Genomic DNA, 18,905 nt, shown 5'->3' on the forward strand with positions numbered 1-18,905 from the left:
GTCAAACGTGGGTTTTGAATAGTTTTTCTCACAATCCTGCGAGCTGTTCTGTCTGATATTTTTCTTGGTCCTCCAGATCTTGCTTTAACTTCCACTGTTCCTGATGACTGCCATTTCTTAATTACATTCTGAACAGAGGATATTGACATCTGCAAACGTTTTGCTATCAACTTATTGCCTTCTCCAGCTTTGTGAGCGTCAACTATTTTCAGTTTCAGATTTCTAGACAACTGCTTAGAAGAACCCATGGTGCTGATTGTTGGGGCAAGGTCAGATGAGTGGGCATTTAAAACCTTTGAGATTGACATCACTTGGTCTTCCCAGATGATGATTGAGAACAATCCATGACACTGGCAGGTCTCAGCTTTGCAAAGGGGTCAGTGCATGCTATAAATTCTGCAGGGTGCCCAAACTTTTGCAGATGCCATTTTTTTCTGTTATTTTGAAAGTGTAAATGATGGAAATAAAATGTAACTTTTGGTGACATATTATAAGAATGTCTCATCTGTAATTTGGTGCCTTTTGGAGATTTTTCCATCTTTCCTTGGCTTCTTTATGCACATTAATACACATTTTTACCTGGGGTGCCCACACTTTTGATCCCCACTGTATTGCCTGTACAACTTTACATGCCAGTTTGGTTCCCTCCTCAAAGAAAAACTTTACCCCTTTAAACAGAGTCCTCTCAGCTGGCTAGCCAACACCCTGCTCTCTACTGACTGGGGCAAGAAGTCACAAATCTTTGTCTGCAGGTAACTTTCTGGAGAAGATTCTAACTTGACTAAGACTGGTTTACAGGGATGTTACCTCAAATAGATGGCACAAAAGAGCAAGCTCTCTTCTGTCCAGGGGAAGGCTACTTGGCTTATTTTCCCCAATGGAACATTACTTTGCCTTTAAGACTCCACAAGTCAGTTTGGTGCTCTCCAGTGAAGAGAAACCTCACCGATTTAGTTCTTTGACACTGTAAACTAACCTAGTTAGGCCTAGTTAAATAGATGTGTTATTTATGTGGTAGGAGTAAGATACAGTTGGTATAATTTATCTCTGAGGAGAAAAATGATCAAAATCCAATTTGACCAGTCATGAGGTCTCATGTCGATGGCCATTGTTTCACATTCAGCTAAACGTAGGATGCTTTTTGATAGGACTAACCAATATATCATTTGTGTCCCTGGGCAGCTATAGTATATGTGAATAATTTCCAAGGCTACCTGAACAGTAATCTAATTGTTAACATAAGCCCAAACTAAAATACACCATTTATCCAAACAGCAAAAGAAGAACTGGCTGCAGAGTTCAGGTAGGAGTCCCAAGGGTGTCATTATCTGCCAAAAGAATCACCCCGATCCTGTCCACAGCTACAGTAGTTACCAGCTCAACTAACCTAACAGTGTAAAAATAAATGCTCCCAGAAGTCCGGTCAGGAGTCACTGTGTACAATCTCAGTATCCACTGCTGCATCTCCTATCTGTCAGGAAGTCTCGAAGTAAGTCGTGGAAATATTGTTTTGTGGATAAGGAAAAACTACTGCATTGCTAGGTTTATTCTTTAAACGATTCCTTATCTTAGTCTTCAAATTATAGACAAACATGTGTAATTATTATAGTAACACCTACAACAAGGCATTCTGGGAAGTACTTACAATTTTGTCTTCAAACTTTTTGAAACTACGATCTTTGAAGTCGTTGAACGTTCTGAAGAATTGCTTGATTCTACATGAACCGCTTGTTTTGTTATTGCAAACCAATCGGTGCTCCATCAATAAAGGAGCATGACTGGGAAATTTTTCCAAGACAGACATCTCAAACCAATCGGTGCTCCATCAATAAAGGAGCATGACTGGGAAATTTTTCCAAGCCAGACATCTCAAACCAATCGGTGCTCCATCAATAAAGGAGCATGACCGGTAAATTTTTCCAAGCCAGACATCTCTTCAACAGGAAAGCTTTAACCCAATCTGCAGACAGCCTGTATCCAGGTTTCCCGGAATTGCCAGTGGAGTGCTAAATGACTTAAAAATCTCCAAACACCATCAAGGGGCTCTCCTCAAGGAGAAAAGACACCCCTAGAATCTTAGAAAAGAGAAGAAAGTCTTCCACAATGGAAGCATTGCAAGAGAGGAACCTCTTGTAAAAATGCTACATGAAAGCATGCCCATCTTATACAAGGAATCATATTTTAGCTAAAAATAACAAAAAACATTAAAACATAACAGGATTCATTCACATTGCTGTATTTATGCTTAATAAATCCCATTTTGTCTTTTTTACTTTAGGTAAAATGAATTGCAAGGAGTGAGGAAAAATGTTCCTTAAAGGGGTACTACGGCACTAAGACATCTTATCCCCCATCCAAAGGACCCCCGTGATCTTTCAAGCAGCACCCTGTTACCATCAGCCCCCGGAGCATGTTCGCTCCAGGTCTGACGACTGACGATCACGGGGCTGGAGTATTGGGATGTCACGGCTCCGCCCCCGTGTGACATCGCGCTCTGCCCCCTCAATGCAAGTCTCAGGATAGGGGATAAGATGTCTTATTTTTTTTTTTTTTTAAATCAACTGGTGCCAGAAAGTTAAACAGATTTGTAAATTACTTCTATTTAATAATCTTAACCCTTACAGTGCTTATAAGCTGCTGTATGCTCCACAAGAAGTTCTTTTCTTTTTTAATTTCTCTTCTGTCTGACCACAGTGCTCTCTGCTGACACCTCTGTCCATTTTAGGAGCTGTCCAGAGCAGGAGCAAATCCCCATAGAAAAACCTCTTCTGCTCTGGACAGTTCCTGATACAGACAGAGTTTTTAGCAGAGAGCACTGTGGTCAGACAGAAAAGAAATTCAAAAATAAAAGAACTTACTCTGTAGTATACAGTAGCTGATAGGTACTGGAGGGATTAAGATTTTTAATAGAAGTAATTTACAAATCTGTTTAACTTTCTGGCACCAGTTGATTTAAAAAAAAAAAAAAAAAAAAATGTTTTCCACTGGAGTAGCCCTTTAACCCCTTAAGGACCAGGCCATTTTACACCTTAGGACCAGAGCGTTTTTTGCACATCTGACCACTGTCACTTTAAACATTAATAACTCTGGAATGCTTTTAGTTATCAATCTGATTCCGAGATTGTTTTTTCATGACATATTCTACTTTAACATAGTGGTAAAATTTTGCGGTAACTTGCATCCTTTCTTGGTGAAAAATCACCAAATTTGATGAAAAATTTGAAAATTTTGCATTTTTCTAACTTTGATGCTCTCTGCTTGTAAGAAAAATGGATATTCAAAATATTTTTTTATTTTATTCACATTTCCAATATGTCTACTTTATGTTTGCATCATAAAATTGACGTGTTTTTACTTTTGGAAGACACCAGAGGGCTTCAAAGTTCAGCAGCAATTTTCCAATTTTTCACAAAATTTTGAACCTCGCTTTTTTTCAGAGACCAGTTCAGGTTTGAAGTGGATTTGAAGGGTCTTCCCATTAGAAATACCCCACAAATGACCCCATTATAAAAACTACACCCCCTAAAGTATTCAAAATGACAATCAGTAAGTGTTTTAACCCTTTAGTTGTTTCACAGGAATAGCAGCAAAGTGAAGGAGAAAATTCACAATCTTTATTTTTTACACTCGCATGTTCTTGTAAACCCAATTTTTAAATTTTTACAAGGGGTAAAAGGAGAAAATGTATACTTATATTTGTAGCCCAATTTCTCTCGAGTAAGCACATACCTCATATGTCTATGTAAAGTGTTCGGCGGGCGCAGTAGAGGGCTCAGAAGCGAAGGAGCGACAAGGGGATTTTGGAGAGTACGTTTTTCAGAAATGGTTTTTGGGGGGCATGTTGCATTTAGGAAGCCCCTATGGTGCCAGAACAGCAAAAATAACCCACATGGCATACCATTTTGGAAACTAGACCCCTTGGGGAACGTAACAAGAAATAAAGTGAGCCTTAATACCCCACAGGTGTTTCACGACTTTTGCATATGTAAAAAAAATATTTTTTTTTCCACTAAAATGTGTTTCCCCCCAAATTTCACATTTTTGCAAGGGTTAATAGCAGAAAATACCCCCCAAAATTTGTAACCCCATCTCTTCTGAGTATGGAGGTACCCCATAAGTTGGCATGAAGTGCATTACGGGCGAACTACAATGCTCCGAAGAGAAGGAGTGATATTTTACTTTTTGAGAGCACATTTTGCTCGGGGGGCATGTCGCATTTAGGAAGCCCCTATGGTGCCAGAACAGCAAAAAAAAAACACATGGCATACCATTTTGGAAACTAGACCCCTTGAGGAACGTAACAAGGAATAAAGTGAGCCTTAATACCCCACACAGGTTTCACGACTTTTGCATATGTAAAAAAATATATATATATTTTTCACTAAAATGTGTGTTTCCCCCCAAATTTCACATTTTTGCAAGGGTTAATAGCAGAAAATACCCCCCAAAATTTGTAACCCCATCTCTTCTGAGTATGGAGGTACCCCATAAGTGGACCTGAAGTGCACTACGTGCGAACTACAATGCTCAGAAGAGGAGGAGCACCATTGAGCTTTTGGAAAGAGAATTCGTTTGGAATGGTAGTCAGGGGCCATGTGCATTTACAAAGCCCCCCGTGGTGCCAGAACAGTGGACCCCCCCCCACATGTGACCCCATTTTGGAAACTACACCCCTCACAGAATTTAATAAGTGGTGCAGTGAGCATTTACACCCCACTGGCGTTTGACAGATCTTTGGGACAGTGGGCTGTGCAAATGGAAAATTACATTTTTCATTTTCACGGATCACTGTTCCAAAAATCTGTCAGACACCTGTGGGGCGTAAATGCTCACTGCGCCCCTTATTACATTACATGAGGGGTGTAGTTTCCAAAATGGGGTCACATATGGGGGGGGTCCATTGTTCTGGTACCATGGGGGCTTTGTAAACACAAGTGGCCTTCAATTCCGGACAAATTTTCTCTTCAAAATCCCAATGGCGCTCCTTCTCTTCTGAGCATTGTAGTGCACCCATAGAGCACTTTACATCCACATATGGGGTATGCTCTTACTCAGAAGAAATTGGGTTACAAATTTTGGGGGGCTTTTTTTTATTTTCCCTCGTGAAAATGAAAAATTTAGGGTGACACCAGCATTTTAGTGAAAAAAAAATTATTTTTTTCACTTTCCCATCCAACTTTAGGGTACATTCCCACACGGCGTATTTGCTGCGTATTTGCTGCTGCGAATTTTATTTTCTCTGTTGAAGTCAATGGGTGGGAAAATACGCAGCACCAAATACGCAGCAAATACGCAGCAAAATACGCCGTGTGGGAACGTACCCTTAATGAAAATGTGTCAAACACCTGTGGGGTGTTCAGGCTCACTATACCCCTTGTTACGTTCCGTGAGGGGTGTCGTTTCCAAAATGGGGTCACATGTCTGTATTTATTGTTTTGTGTTTATGTCAGAACCGCTGTAAAATCAGCCACCCCTGTGCAAATCACCAATTTAGGCCTCAAATGTACATAGTGCGCTCTCACTCCTGAGCCTTGTTGTGCGTCCGCAGAGCATTTTACGCCCACATATGGGGTATCTCCGTACTCAGGAGAAATTGTGTAAAAAATTTTGGGGGTCTTTTTTTCCTTTTACCTCCCGTGAAAATAAAAAGTAAAGGACAACACCAGCATGTTAGTGTAAAAAAAAATTTTTTTTTACACTAACAAGCTGGTGTAGACCCCAACTTTTCTTTTTCATAAGGGGTAAAAGGAAAAAAAAGCCCCCCAAAATTTGTAGTGCAATTTCTCCCGAGTACGGAGATACCCCATATGTGGCACTAAACTGTTTCCTTGAAATACGACAGGGCTCCGAAGTGAGAGAGCGCCATGCGCATTTGAGGACTAAATTAGGGATTGCACAGGGGTGGACATAGGGGTATTCTACGCCAGTGATTTCCAAACAGGGTGCCTCCAGCTGTTGCTAAACTCCCAGCATGCCTGGACAGTCAGTGGCTGTCCGGAAATGCTGGGAGTTGTTGTTTTGCAACAGCTGGAGGCTCTGTTTTGGAAACACTGCCGTACAATACGTTTTTTATTTTTTATTAGGGGGACAGTGTAAGGGGGTGTATATGTTGTGTTTTACTCTTTATTATGTGTAAGTGTAGTGTAGTGTTTTTAGGGTACATTCGCACTGGCAGAGGTTTACAGTGAATTTACCGCTAGGAGTTTGCGCTGCGGTGAAAAATTTGCCACAGCCCAAACTTGAAGCAGAAAACTTACTGTAAACCTGCCAGTGTGAATGTACCCTGTACGTTCACATGGGGGGGCAAACCTCCAGCTGTTTCAAAACTACAACTCCTAGCATGTACTGACAGACCGTGCATGCTGGGAGTTGTACTTTTGCAACAGCTGGAGGCACACTGGTTGGAAAACCTTCAGTTAGGTTCTGTTACCTAACTCAGTATTTTCCAACCAGTGTGCCTCCAGCTGTTGCAAAACTTCAACTCCCAGCATGTACTGATCGCCGAAAGGCATGCTGGGAGATGTAGTTATGCAACAGCTGGAGGGATCGCAACTACAACTCCCAGCATGCAGAGACAGCTGTTTGCTGTTTAGGCTTGCTGGGAGTTGCAGTTTTGCAACATCTGTAGAGCTATAGTTTAGAGACCACTGCATAGTGGTCTCCAAACTGTGGACCTCCAGATGTTGCAAAACTACAACTCCCAGCATGCCCAGACAGCAAACTGCTGTCTGGGCATGCTGGGAGTTGTAGTTTTGCAAGATCTGGAGGTGCACAGTATAGAGATCACTTTGCAGTCATCTCAAACTGTAGACCTCCAGCTGTTGCAAAACTGCAACTCCCAGCAAGCCTAAACAGCTCTCTGGGCATGCTGGGAGTTGTAGTTTTGCAACATCTGGAGGGTTACAGTTTAGAGACCACTATAGTGGTCTCAGACTGTAGCCCTCCAGATGTTGCTAAGTAACTCACCGGCTTCCGTTGGATCCAGGGAGCTGCGTCGCGGTCCTCTTCTTCCGTTGATCGTCGCCCGCTGCCGCCGCTGATCGTCGCCGCTGCCGTCGCCGATGGGTAAGTGGATCTTCGGCGCCGGTCCCTGTCGGTTTCCCCATTCTGCCCCGCCTATTGTGGGTGGGCAGGACGGGGAAACCGAAAGTAAACCCCTCCGCCCCCGATCTGCTATTGGTGGTCGCGTCTAGACCACCAATAGCAGAGATAGGAGGGGTGGCAACCCTGCCACCTCACTCCTATCGCTACAGGGGGATCGTGGGTGTCTAGGACACCCGCGATCCCCCTTCTATTCCGGGTCACCATAGACCCGTATGACCCGGAATCGGCGCAAATCGCAAGTGTGAATTCACTTGCGATTTGCGCCGATCGCCGACATGGGGGGGTCTAATGACCCCCCTGGGCATTTGCGCGGGGTGCCTGCTGATAGATATCAGCAGTCACCCCGGCGCGATCCCCGCCCGGCGCGCGGCGGGGACCGAAATTCCCACGGGCGTACAGGTACGCCCTTGGTCCTTAAGTACCAGGGAGCAAAGGCGTACCTGTACGCCCTTGGTCCTTAAGGGGTTAAAGCAGTTGTCTATTGTTTCTTAGAGGGGACCTCCCCCCTCCAAAATAAGCTGACTATAGGTTGTCCCGCTGCTGTGGTCCAAGGGACAAGATGTAATCTGTACAGGAACCAAACAAAAGTTTCTCAACTCTCCTGTAGCACCACCATATGGGAAATTAAACATTACATGCGGCCCATTGAAATGGACATACTTTCTGTAATGCACAGATGTGCCCGGTCATAGAGAGAGAGGAAGTTGTTCTTCTCTTTATTAACACATAATGGCCCTTATTTACTTAGAAAATCGGGTTGTAAGTCTATGTTGCTTTCTTACCCGACTGCTTTTTTCCCCTGGTATTTATTATTATGTCGCATCCTGTTTGTCGCACGTGGGTTTTGTTGGTTTTGGTTTCCAACTTCTCTGAGTTGTCGGGAAAAAATCCACAACAATTCAACAAATTCGGGTTGGAAACCTTTATAAATACGTGGGAAAGCTCAGAAATGTCGGGTAACGCCCCTTTTTCGGGTTTGGGAGAATCCACATCGGGTCCATCGGGAAAAAATGTTGCATCCTGTCGCAGACTGGCGCACGATGTCTGGAACATGTCGCAGACAAAGATGCGCCCAAAAAATCTGACAAAACAAGTCGGGTTTAGAATAGTAAATGAGGGCCAATATCCTTAAAGGGGTACTCCGCCCCTAGACATCTTATCCCCTATCCAAAGGATAGGGGATAAGATGTCAGATCGCCGCGGTCCCGCTGCTGGGGAGCCCTGGGATCCCCGCTGCGGCACCGCGCTATGATTACAGCACAGAGCGAGTTCGCTCTGCACGTAATGATGGGCGGTACAGGGGCCGGGGCATCGTTACGTCACGGCTCCGCCCCTCGTGATGTCACGGCCCACCCCTTTCAATACAAGTCTATGGGAGGGGGCGTGGCGGTCGTCACGCCCCCTCCCATAGACTTGCATTAAGGGGGCGGGCCGTGATGTCACGAGGGGCGGCACCATGACGTAATGATGCTCCGGCCCCTGTATCGTCCGTCATTACGTGCAGAGCGAACTCGCTCTGTGCTGTAATGATAGCGCGGTGCCGCAGCGGGGATCCCGGGGGTCCCCAGCAGCGGGACGGCGGTGATCTGACATCTTATCCCCTATCCTTTGGATAGGGGATAAGATACTAGGGGCAGAGTACCCCTTTAAAAGATGTGAGAAAAATAGTTTACTAAACCAGACAATGCTTTTACATGAAGGATTCCACTCTGCTGATCTCATTTTTAACAAAATACATATCCATCATGTAAATAAGGTGTTAGACCAAGAGTGCACAACCTGTGACCATCACGTTGCATACCTCCACCACTTCCACAATCTGCCCTCAGAACAAAAAAGTTTTTGCACCCCTTTTAGACTGTATTCCCACTACCATAAAAAACATGCAATAATTACATAACTTAGAGCCAACATCCCTGTCCCTATAGGTGCTCACAATCTAAATTCTCAATTCACCTAGAAGTATATTTTTGGAGTGTGGGATGAAACTGGAGTACCTAGAGGAAACCCACACAAATGCAAGGAGAACATACAAACTCCTTGCAGATATTGGTCTTAGTGGGATTTGAAGTTAGGACTCCAATGCTGCAAAGTTATAATACAATGATAAATCTCTAAAGCACCAACACAATCCACAGTAGTGTGCAGTAAGGGAGTACACATACAAAACCAGACACTTGTGTATTATAATGCTATATCTACCAGTTACGAGGCCAGTAGCTGTGCCGGTCCAGCATAGTATGGACAGTGGGAATTTTGAATAGAAACTTCTGAGCTGCGTTCATGGCTATACAGTGATCCCTCAAGTTACAATATTAATTGGTTCCAGGACGACCATTGTATGTTGAAACCATTGTATGTTGAGACCATAACTCTATGGAAACCTGGTAATTGGTTCTGAAGCCCCAAAATATCATCCAAAAATAGGAAAAAGTGAGGATTAGAGAAAAATAAGTAGATAAATAATATAGATAAAGCAAATCCTTATATATAAAAGTAAGAAAGATCTGCTGGGAGCTGTAATCACTGTCTATTTCAGTGTTTCACGACCAGGGTGCCTCCAGCTGTTGCAAAACTACAACTCCCAGCACTACAACTCCCAACTCCAACGCCTTCGGCTGTCCGGGCATGCTGGGAGTTGTAGTTTTGCAACAGCTGGAAGCAACCTCTTTGGGAAACACTGGTCTATGTAGAGGACAGAAGCTTCTTCAGGGTCCTGTACAGAATACGAAATGTCCGAAAAAAAAGGGAAATAGAGCCGCCCTCACCTGGTGTCCAAAGGAGAAGCTAACCCTGGTACAGGTAAATAGTACAGAACATGTAATACCTCCCCGTACTGTAGGGGGCGCTACCAGACACCAGTCAGTGCATACACTTCAGTAATACAGGTAAAGAGTACAGAACATGTAATACCTTCCTGTACTGTAGGGGGTGCTACCAGACACCAGTCAGTGCATGCACTTTAGGAATACAGGTAAAGTGTACAGAACATGTAATACCTCCCTGTACTGTAGGGGGCGCTACCAGACACCAGTCAGTACATGCACTTTAGGAATACAGGTAAAGTGTACAGAACATGTAATACCTCCCTGTACTGTAGGGGACGCTACCAGACACCAGTCAGTGCATGCACTTTAGGAATACAGGTAAAGTGTACAGAACATGTAATACCTCCCTGTACTGTAGGGGGCGCAACCAGACATCAGTCAGTGCATGCACTTTAGGAATACAGGTAAAGAGTACAGAACATGTAATACCTCCCTGTACTGTAGGGGGCGCTACCAGACACCAGTCAGTGCATGCACTTTAGGAATACATGGGTTTTACCAGTGAAATATCCATTCTGATTGGTCGGTTCTTCCAGCCATTGACACGTTTCGCATATTCCATAGCATTGTATGTTGAGTCTGGTTTCAAGTTACAATGGTCCAGAAAAGACCATTGTATGTTGAAACTATTGTATGTTGAGGCCATTGTAAGTTGAGGGATCACTGTAGTTCAAGGCATGACTGAAAAGATGAGAATGTGTAACAATATGAATTCTAGAAGTTGGTCTGGGTGGTTGAAATTCTTCCAGAGATTTGGTACAGTATAGGAGAATCCCTAGAAAAAGTAATAAGGTTTTGAGGGAGAGGAATGGTTAGGTCACTGGCTGAACAGGTAAGTAGAGATGAGAGAAGATGCAAAGGCTGTCCGGGCATGCTGGGAGTTGTAGTTTCACAACAGCTGGAGGCCCCCTGGTTTTTAGTATACAGTACTGTATTAGGTTTTATATGCTCTGGTCGGCCCCCGCCTGCAGCCACACACGGGAGCCGGCCCGGGCACATAAAAAGAAGTATTCCTATCCTGGACATCCCTGTGTCCCGAAAAATCTTTTCGGGACATAAGGATGTCCGCCGGTCACTAACCATTCCCCAGCGTCCTCCTGCGATCCTCCTTCGGTCCTTCGCTTCTCCGCCTCTATGGTTGTACGCACGGGACATCACTGACATCCCGTACGTACAACCATAGAGACGCAGGATCATTGCAGGATCGTCGCAGGAGAACGCACGCTGGCCGGGGCCTGGTAAGTGACCGGCGGCGCAACATCTTCTTCAGTGTTCTGGTCACCGCTCCCTGGTCCCGGCACCTACTGCTATGGTCCATAGGCCATAGCAGTAGATGTGACCCCGGGCCGGAGGAGCGTTGACCGGAACACTGTGGGGGCAGCAGTACAGACATACAGCCTCCAGCCATACACTGTATATGGCTGGAAGCTGTATGTCTGTGGGGTGGGGGGAAGCTGCCTACTATTGTGGGGGAACTTCTGACCTAATGTGGGGGGGGGGAGCTGCCTACAAATGTGGGGGGAGCTGCCTACTATTGTGGGGAACCTGCCTACTATTGTGGGGGAAATGCTGACCTAATGTGGGGGAGCTGCCTACTATTGTGGGGGAACTGCTACTATTGTGGGGGAGCTGCCTACTGTTGTTGGGGAGTTGCTACTATTGTGGGAAAGCTGCCTACTATTGTTGGGGAGCTGCCTACTATTGTGGGGGAACTGCTACTATTGTGGGGGAGCTGCCTACTATTGTTGGGGAGCTGCCTACTATTGTGGGGGAACTGCTACTATTGTGGGGGAGCTGCCTACTATTGTGGGGGAGCTGCTACTATTGTGGGGGAGCTGCCTACTATTGTGGGGGAACTGCTACTATTGTTGGGGAGCTGCTACTATTGTGGGGAAGCTGCCTACTATTGTGGGGAAGCTGCCTACTATTGTTGGGGAGCTGCTTCTATTGTTGGGGAGCTGCCTATTGCTAGGTTACTACATTTGTAGATTTGTATTCATAGACCTGCTGACAATGTGGAGAATGTGTAATTCATGTTCGCACTCAATAAAGTGTTTGAAAATAAACTTGTATTTAGATGCATTTTACTTTAATTACATCAGTATTTTCATAACAAACAATACATGTGCTTAGGGGGTAAGGGGTTTCTTTACCTAATCTAGTGGAAGAGACTCGAGTGCTAAAATCCACGTTTTAGGGGGCGCAAATTACTTGCCCCGGGTGCTGACAACCCACGCTACGCCACTGAGAAGAGGTGAAATAAAGTGCAATATGGTAGAGAGCAGGTCTACGTCGAAGAGTATGGTGAAGAGAAGATGGAGGACACTGAAGAAGCTCCATTAAAAATGATTGAGAATAGAAGACAGTCAACAACTAACAGACACTCACTGGTTCTTATCGAGAAATGTCTCCACAAGGAAGCAGTTGGGTAACACCAGAAGAACAATAGTTTGCGGTGGGCCTGAGAACAGGAGGTCGCCCAGTATGGACCCCGCAGAAACCACAACAAACAGGCGAAGTGGAAAGGAAGTAGAAAGAGATAAGAAGAAAACCTGCAAAGAACAGTATCCTTTAACCCAAAAGAATGAAGCTGGGGATGATCTCCTCTATCCAACTCGGCAAATAAAACAAAAGGATTAAAGCTGAGGATTGTTCTCTAGGCTTCACTGCCATTCAGCTGTTAGAAGTTGTGGTTGAAGCTTTTACTTTAGAATGTAAAGCATGGAAACCACATTGTAGAGAATAGGATTCCCTTTCCCTCCGAGTAGTGATCCATTCCAATTTTGTGGGATCGTGCTGGAAGGGACAATGGATCTCTCTAATCCCAGTGTAAATTGTCAATGCATATAATAAGGCATATTATTTATTTGAGCTATATGATTATAAAGCAGTTGAATATTTTCTTTGCTGCCAAAGTTTAGGCTTCAGGGGCTTCTCAGGATTTTTAGAAATGTAGGTTATAGTTAAAACCAGCAATAATTAGAAAAAAACAAAAACCCTTTTTTTCAAACTCCTAAATTTCCTTCAGTAATGTCATCATTGCTGGTCTGCTGGGCAACAGTGGTGCTTCTCAAGTTGATTTAGGGGTAAGGGAAGGTTTTTTTCCCCCTACTTGTTGGTTTAAACTGTTACCTATTTTTCTAAAAAAAATCTCTGAAGCCCGCTAAAGAAGATTTGTGAAACTTTATCACTGGCGTTTCCACCATTGCAGCAGACCCCTAACCTATGGGACTGGTCAGAATTGATTCCTCTTAGAAGAAAGAGAAAACAGACAAGAACCGCAGGGGCGCTTCCTGGTGTAGTATGTTCTGGATGAGGTTAGGACCCACACCCATGGTGCTGTGCTGACCTAGATGAGTTGTGCAAAGTGATAGGCACAACTCTATAAAGGCGTATAGAAGTTATATATATATATGCAGCTCAAGGACCCTTGTCCATGTACCTGAAGGTGCGGATGACAATGCAGGAGATCAGGAAAAAAAACAAAACAAAGACAGGATCTAAACTAAGCGCTGCTGCCAAATTCACATAAGGAATCCCAGGCCACCACGGTTACACTGGACTGATCTCCGTTATTTATTTTGGAACTTACAGAAAAGGACAAAGAGTTTCAGCTCTTGCACGTGCCTTCCTCAGGTCCAATAACAAAATTAAGTATGCCACCCTGAGTTAGCTTCCCTGTGTTGTGGGCTCGGTTGATTCCTCTTTTGTACCAACTTTTCTTTTTCTACATACATGGCATGGTCTGATAATTTACCAGGCCATGCTGGGATTTACATCAGAGACGTTGAGTTATAGATAATTTCAAGATCATTTCAATTTCAATAGGATCATTTTTACTGAAAAGTGCACTGTGTAGAAATGGAAGCCTCCAAAAACTACTAAATGGCATTTGTTTGTTTTTTAACTTCACCCCACAAAGATTTTTTTTTTTGTTTCGCCGCAGATTGTTATAAAATAAATGATGTCATTGCAAAGTACAATTGGTGACTCCAAAAACAAGCCCTCATATGGGTCTGCAGGTGCAAAATTTAAAGCGTTATGATTTTTAGAAGGGGAGGAGGAAAATTGGCCTAGTCCTTAAAGGGGTACTCCGCCCCAGCCATCTTATCCCCTATCCAAAGGATAGGGGAGAAGATGTCTGATCACAGGGGTCCTGCTGCTGGGGACCCCTGCAATCTCTCCTGCAGCACCCCCCTCCCGAGTCATCACTGCACAGAGCTAAGTTTGCTCCGTGGGTGATGACTCATGATACACGGGCCGGAGTATCGTGATGTCACGGCTCCCCCCCTCAATGCAAGCCTATGGGAGGGGGCGTGTCTGATAGACTTGCATTGAGGGGGCGGAGCCGTGACATCACGATACTCCGGCCCGTGTATCATGAGTCATCACCCACGGAGCAAACTTAGCTCTGTGCAGTGATGACTCGGGAGGCTGCAAGAGAGATTGCAGGGGTCCCCAGCGGCGTGATCCCCGTGATCAGACATGTTATCCCTATACTTTGGATAGGGGATAACATGTCTTGGGCAGAGTCCTTAAGGGGGTTAAAAACTTTGCTATGGGACCCAATGTTTTCCAGCTGCCTTGGATATTATATTAATTGCTTATCCTTAGGTTAGGCATTGTGGTTCCTATCCTAACTACAGTAACTTAGGTACATCAAGATGCATGTTTCTGTATCCGGTACAGTTGGTGAAACCCAATTACTAGACTACCACTCATATCAATTGGATGATACGATTTCTCTATATACCTCCATCAACTTTGTTGCATAGCACAATATTGTAATAACTACAAACGACAGTGTGGTACAGACAAGTCTTGCCCATATGAGCTTACAATCTATAAGGGATAGATGACCGATGCAAGAGTCAGGGGATGGAGTAACTGTTCTTGGCATATCAAATGGATATAGTTGCAGGACTGGCTGAGACTCTTTTTATTCCTAATAAGACAATTCGGAACAAGACAGGCGTCCTGCACTCACCGCATAGGTACTGGTCACTCGGCTCCCATCTCGGACTGCTCCTCTGGATCGGCTGACGAGGTAGTGTGGAGCGCTCAGAGGCGACTGCCGGCGGTTTCACGCATAGGAATGCGCTTCTTCCGGAGCAGCCCGAGATGGGAGCCGAGTGACCAGTACCTATGCGGTGAGTGCAGGACACCTGTCTTGTTCTGAGTTTTCTTATTATTGATACCTACTTTTATATTGTCCTAGCACCGCCGTGGCTGGTTATACCTGGTTGCCTGCAGTGCCTGTCTGTGATCCATTTCGGATGGCTGCTTATGTGAGTTATCGGTGCCACATTGACATAAGTATTCAGACTTTTATACTTACAGTGGGGATCAAAAGTTTGGGCACCCCAGGTAAAAATTTGTATTAATGTGCATAAAGAAGCCAAGGAAAGATGGAAAAATCTCCAAAAGGCATCAAATTACAGATTAGACATTCTTATAATATGTCAACAAAAGATAGATTTTATTTCCGTCATTTACACCGACTAAGTTCTGTGGATGAACAGATCTGAAATGATGTGCCTGTAACCTGAAACGGTGAACGCTCTGCTAACTATCTCCTTGTGTGAAGTTGATTTACAAATCTGTTTAACTTTCTGGCACCAGTTGATTTTAAAAAAAAGTTTTCCACCGGAGTACCCCTTTAACCCCTTAAGGACGCAGCCCTTTTTCACCTTAAGGACTGAGACCTTTTTCGCAATTATGACCACTATTCTACTTTATTATGGTGGTAAATTTTCGGCGTTAATTACATCCTTTTTTGGTGAAAAATCCCCAAATTTCATGAAAATTTTTTACATTTTGCATTTTTCTAACTTTGAAGCTCTCTACTTGTAAGGAATATGGATATTCCAAATAAATGTTATTTTTCTTCACAAACACAATATGTCCACTTTATGTTGGCATCATAAAATGGACATACTTTTGCTTTTTGAAAAAATTAGAGGGCTTCAAAGTAGAGCAGCAATTTTCAAAAATTTCATGAAAATTGCTAAATCTGAAGAGACAGATGTTACAGAACTACAACTCCCAGCATACCTGGGCAGCCAAGGCATGCTGAGAGTTGTAGTTTGGCAACATCTGGAAGGCTACTGTTTGGGCACCACTGTAACAGTGGTCTCCAAACTGTGACCCTCCAGATGTTGCAAAACTACAACTCCCAGCATGCCTAGACAGCCTTTGGCTGTCTGGGCATGCTGGGAGTTGCAGTTTGGCCCCCCTAGTAAAGATCGATTTACTTTCAATCCCCCCCACTGTCGATTCCCTACCTGATCAGGATCCAGCAGGCTCCAGCGAAGATCCCAGGTCCCCAGGCATCTTCTCCTGCAGGTACGGCCTCCATCTTCTTCCCAGAGCCCCTTGACATCCAGGGGCGGGCAGAACGGGGGGTTGCCATGCGCTGCCATTGGTCAGAACTCCGTTCTGAGTAATGGCAGGGGATAGGAGGAGATTGCAGCTCTGCGACCTCACTCCTATCCCTTAGGCTGATCGGGGCTGTTGCTGACAGCTCCGATCAGCCCTATTTTCCGGGTGATCGGGTCACCAGAGACCCGATCAGCCCGGAATTGGAGAAAATCGCATGTCTGAATTGACATGCCGATTTTCTCCGATCGCCGACATGGGGGGGGGGGGTCTCAGGACCCCCCTGGGCGATGTGCCAGGGTGCCTGCTGAATGATTTCAGCAGGCATCCGGCTCCGGTCCCCAACCGGCTAGCGGTGGGGACCGGATTTCCCACGGGCGTATGGATACGCCCTCGGTCCTTAAGGACTCGGAATGCAGGGCGTATACATACACCCTGTGTCCTGAAGAGATTAAGGACATAGCGTTTTTCAATTTTTGCACTTTTGTTTTTTTCCTACTTACCTTTTTAAAATCATAACCTTTTCGATTTTGCACCTAAAATCCATATGATGGCTTATTTTTTGCGCCACCAATTCTACTTTGTAATGTTATTAGTTATTTTACCAAAAAATCTACGGCAAAATGGAAAAAAAATCATTGTGCGACAACATGGAAGAAAAAACGCCATTTTGTAATTTTTAGGGGCTTCCATTTCTACACAGTGCACTTTTCTGTAAAAATGACACCTTATCTTTATTCTGTAGGTTCATACGGTTAAAATGATCCCCTACTTATATAGGTTTGATTTTGTATTATTTCTGACAAAAATCATAACTACATGCAGGAAAATGTATACGTTTAAAATTGTCCTCTTCTGACCCCTATAACTTTTTTTTTTTTTCCACGTAGGGGCGGTATGAGGGCTCATTTTTTGCGCCGTGATCTTTAGTTTTTATCGGTACCATTTGTTTTGATTGGACTTTTTGTTAGCTTTTTATAAAAAATTTTATGATATAGTGACCAAAAATACACTATTCGTATGCCATTGACTGTATGATTTAGTTAACGATATATTTTTATAGTTCAGACATTTCAGCACGCAGCGATACCACATATGTTTATTTTTATTTATAAAGTTTTTTTATGGGAAAAGGGGGGTGATTCAAACTTTTATTAGGGAAGGGGTTAAATTATCTTTATTAAAGGGGTATTCCAGGAATTTTTTTTATTTGACTATGCTACAGCAGATGTAAAGTAAGTGAAGTTCATAATATAGTGTCTGTACCTGTGTGTGACGGTTTTCTCACAATTCTTCTGTGATTTTCACTCCAATATTTATTTTTAACAGCATAAAAAATGACTATTGTCTCAGATTTTTCCCAGATTGCAATGCGGCCGAGACCTGACTCACTAGTCAGCTGATGATAGGGAGCCTGTCTTCTTCAATGGGTGGAGGGATCGCTTGGTGGGAGAGAGATGAATCTGCAACTAATGCAACAGCTGTAGGCACCCTGATTGAAAACCACAGGTCTTTTGAATGGATGCAGCTCATTTATGTTTCAATGGGTGGGGTGGCTGATGTGTGGGAGGAAGGGAAATGGAATTGTGGGATTTGTAGGCAAAAAAGAAAACTCAAAAAGGAAATACCAGTTCACAAAAAGCTAGCCACAGTGTTATGGTAATCTCACAACATAGACATTTAGCCCCAAGACAAGCGCAGATCCTTCCTAAGCATGTATATCACTGTCTGCCAGGTACGTACTAAAATCACCTTATGGTGGAGAACCCCTTTAACTTTTTTTTTGCAATGTTATAGCCCCCATAGGGGACTATAACATGCAGTACAATGATTCGATACACTGATCAATGCCATTGCAATCCATTGATCAGTGTTATCGGTGGTTGATTGCTCAAGCTTGGATTTCAGGTTTGGAGCAATCAATGGCCGATCAGACGTGCAGGAGGCAGGTAAGGCACCCTCCTGCGATTTTACTGCAATGGTCCCGATCAGCCCGACTGAGCTGCCGGGAAGCTTTCACTTTAGACGCGGCGATCAACTTTGATCGCCGCTTCTAAAGAGTTAATGCCGGACATCTGCCTGAACGGCGATGTCCGGCATTAGCCATGGGTCCTGGCTGATGATAGCAGCTGGGACCATGCAGGTATGATGAGCTTGCTTCATAACTTTCCCATTCCGCAGTGCTGTTTAGAAACGGTGTTTTGCGGCAAGGGGTTAAAGGGGCAGCAGAGTACTCCTTTAAGTGGAGTACTGAAGTAAAAAAATGTGTACCACACCATATTTATCACATGCCCAGCACTATTTTATAAATTTGGCGCACAAACACAGTTTTCACCACATAAATTAAAGGGGTAAAAAGACATTCACCTACACCACTCTTGATGAATTCCCATTGTTTTGTTGAAAGGTGAATCTTTGGCCCAGTTTGAGGTGCAGAGCTCTCTGGGTCAGTTTTTCATTAGGGATAGCTCTGTACTTTGCCCCAAACACCTTTCCCTCAACCCTGACCAGTCTCCTTGTCCCAGCCTCTAAAAAAAATTCCCCACAGCCTGATACTGCCACCACCATGCTTTACTGTAGGGATGGTGTTGAGAG

At 44.1% G+C, this 18,905-nt stretch overlaps 1 long non-coding RNA gene across 1 annotated transcript in view; it reads left to right on the forward strand.

Moving 5' to 3' along the window:
• Positions 1-1,286: 1,286 nt before the first annotated feature.
• Positions 1,287-18,905, forward strand: part of LOC130290333 (uncharacterized) — a 57,719-nt gene continuing 40,100 nt past the window's right edge. The window contains exon 1 of the long non-coding RNA XR_008847569.1: positions 1,287-1,489. This is a non-coding gene — a long non-coding RNA (uncharacterized LOC130290333). The remainder of the gene's footprint in view (positions 1,490-18,905) is intronic.

The sequence above is a fragment of the Hyla sarda genome, chromosome 9 (genome assembly GCF_029499605.1).
Source record: "Hyla sarda isolate aHylSar1 chromosome 9, aHylSar1.hap1, whole genome shotgun sequence".
NCBI classification, from domain to species: Eukaryota; Metazoa; Chordata; class Amphibia; order Anura; family Hylidae; genus Hyla; species Hyla sarda.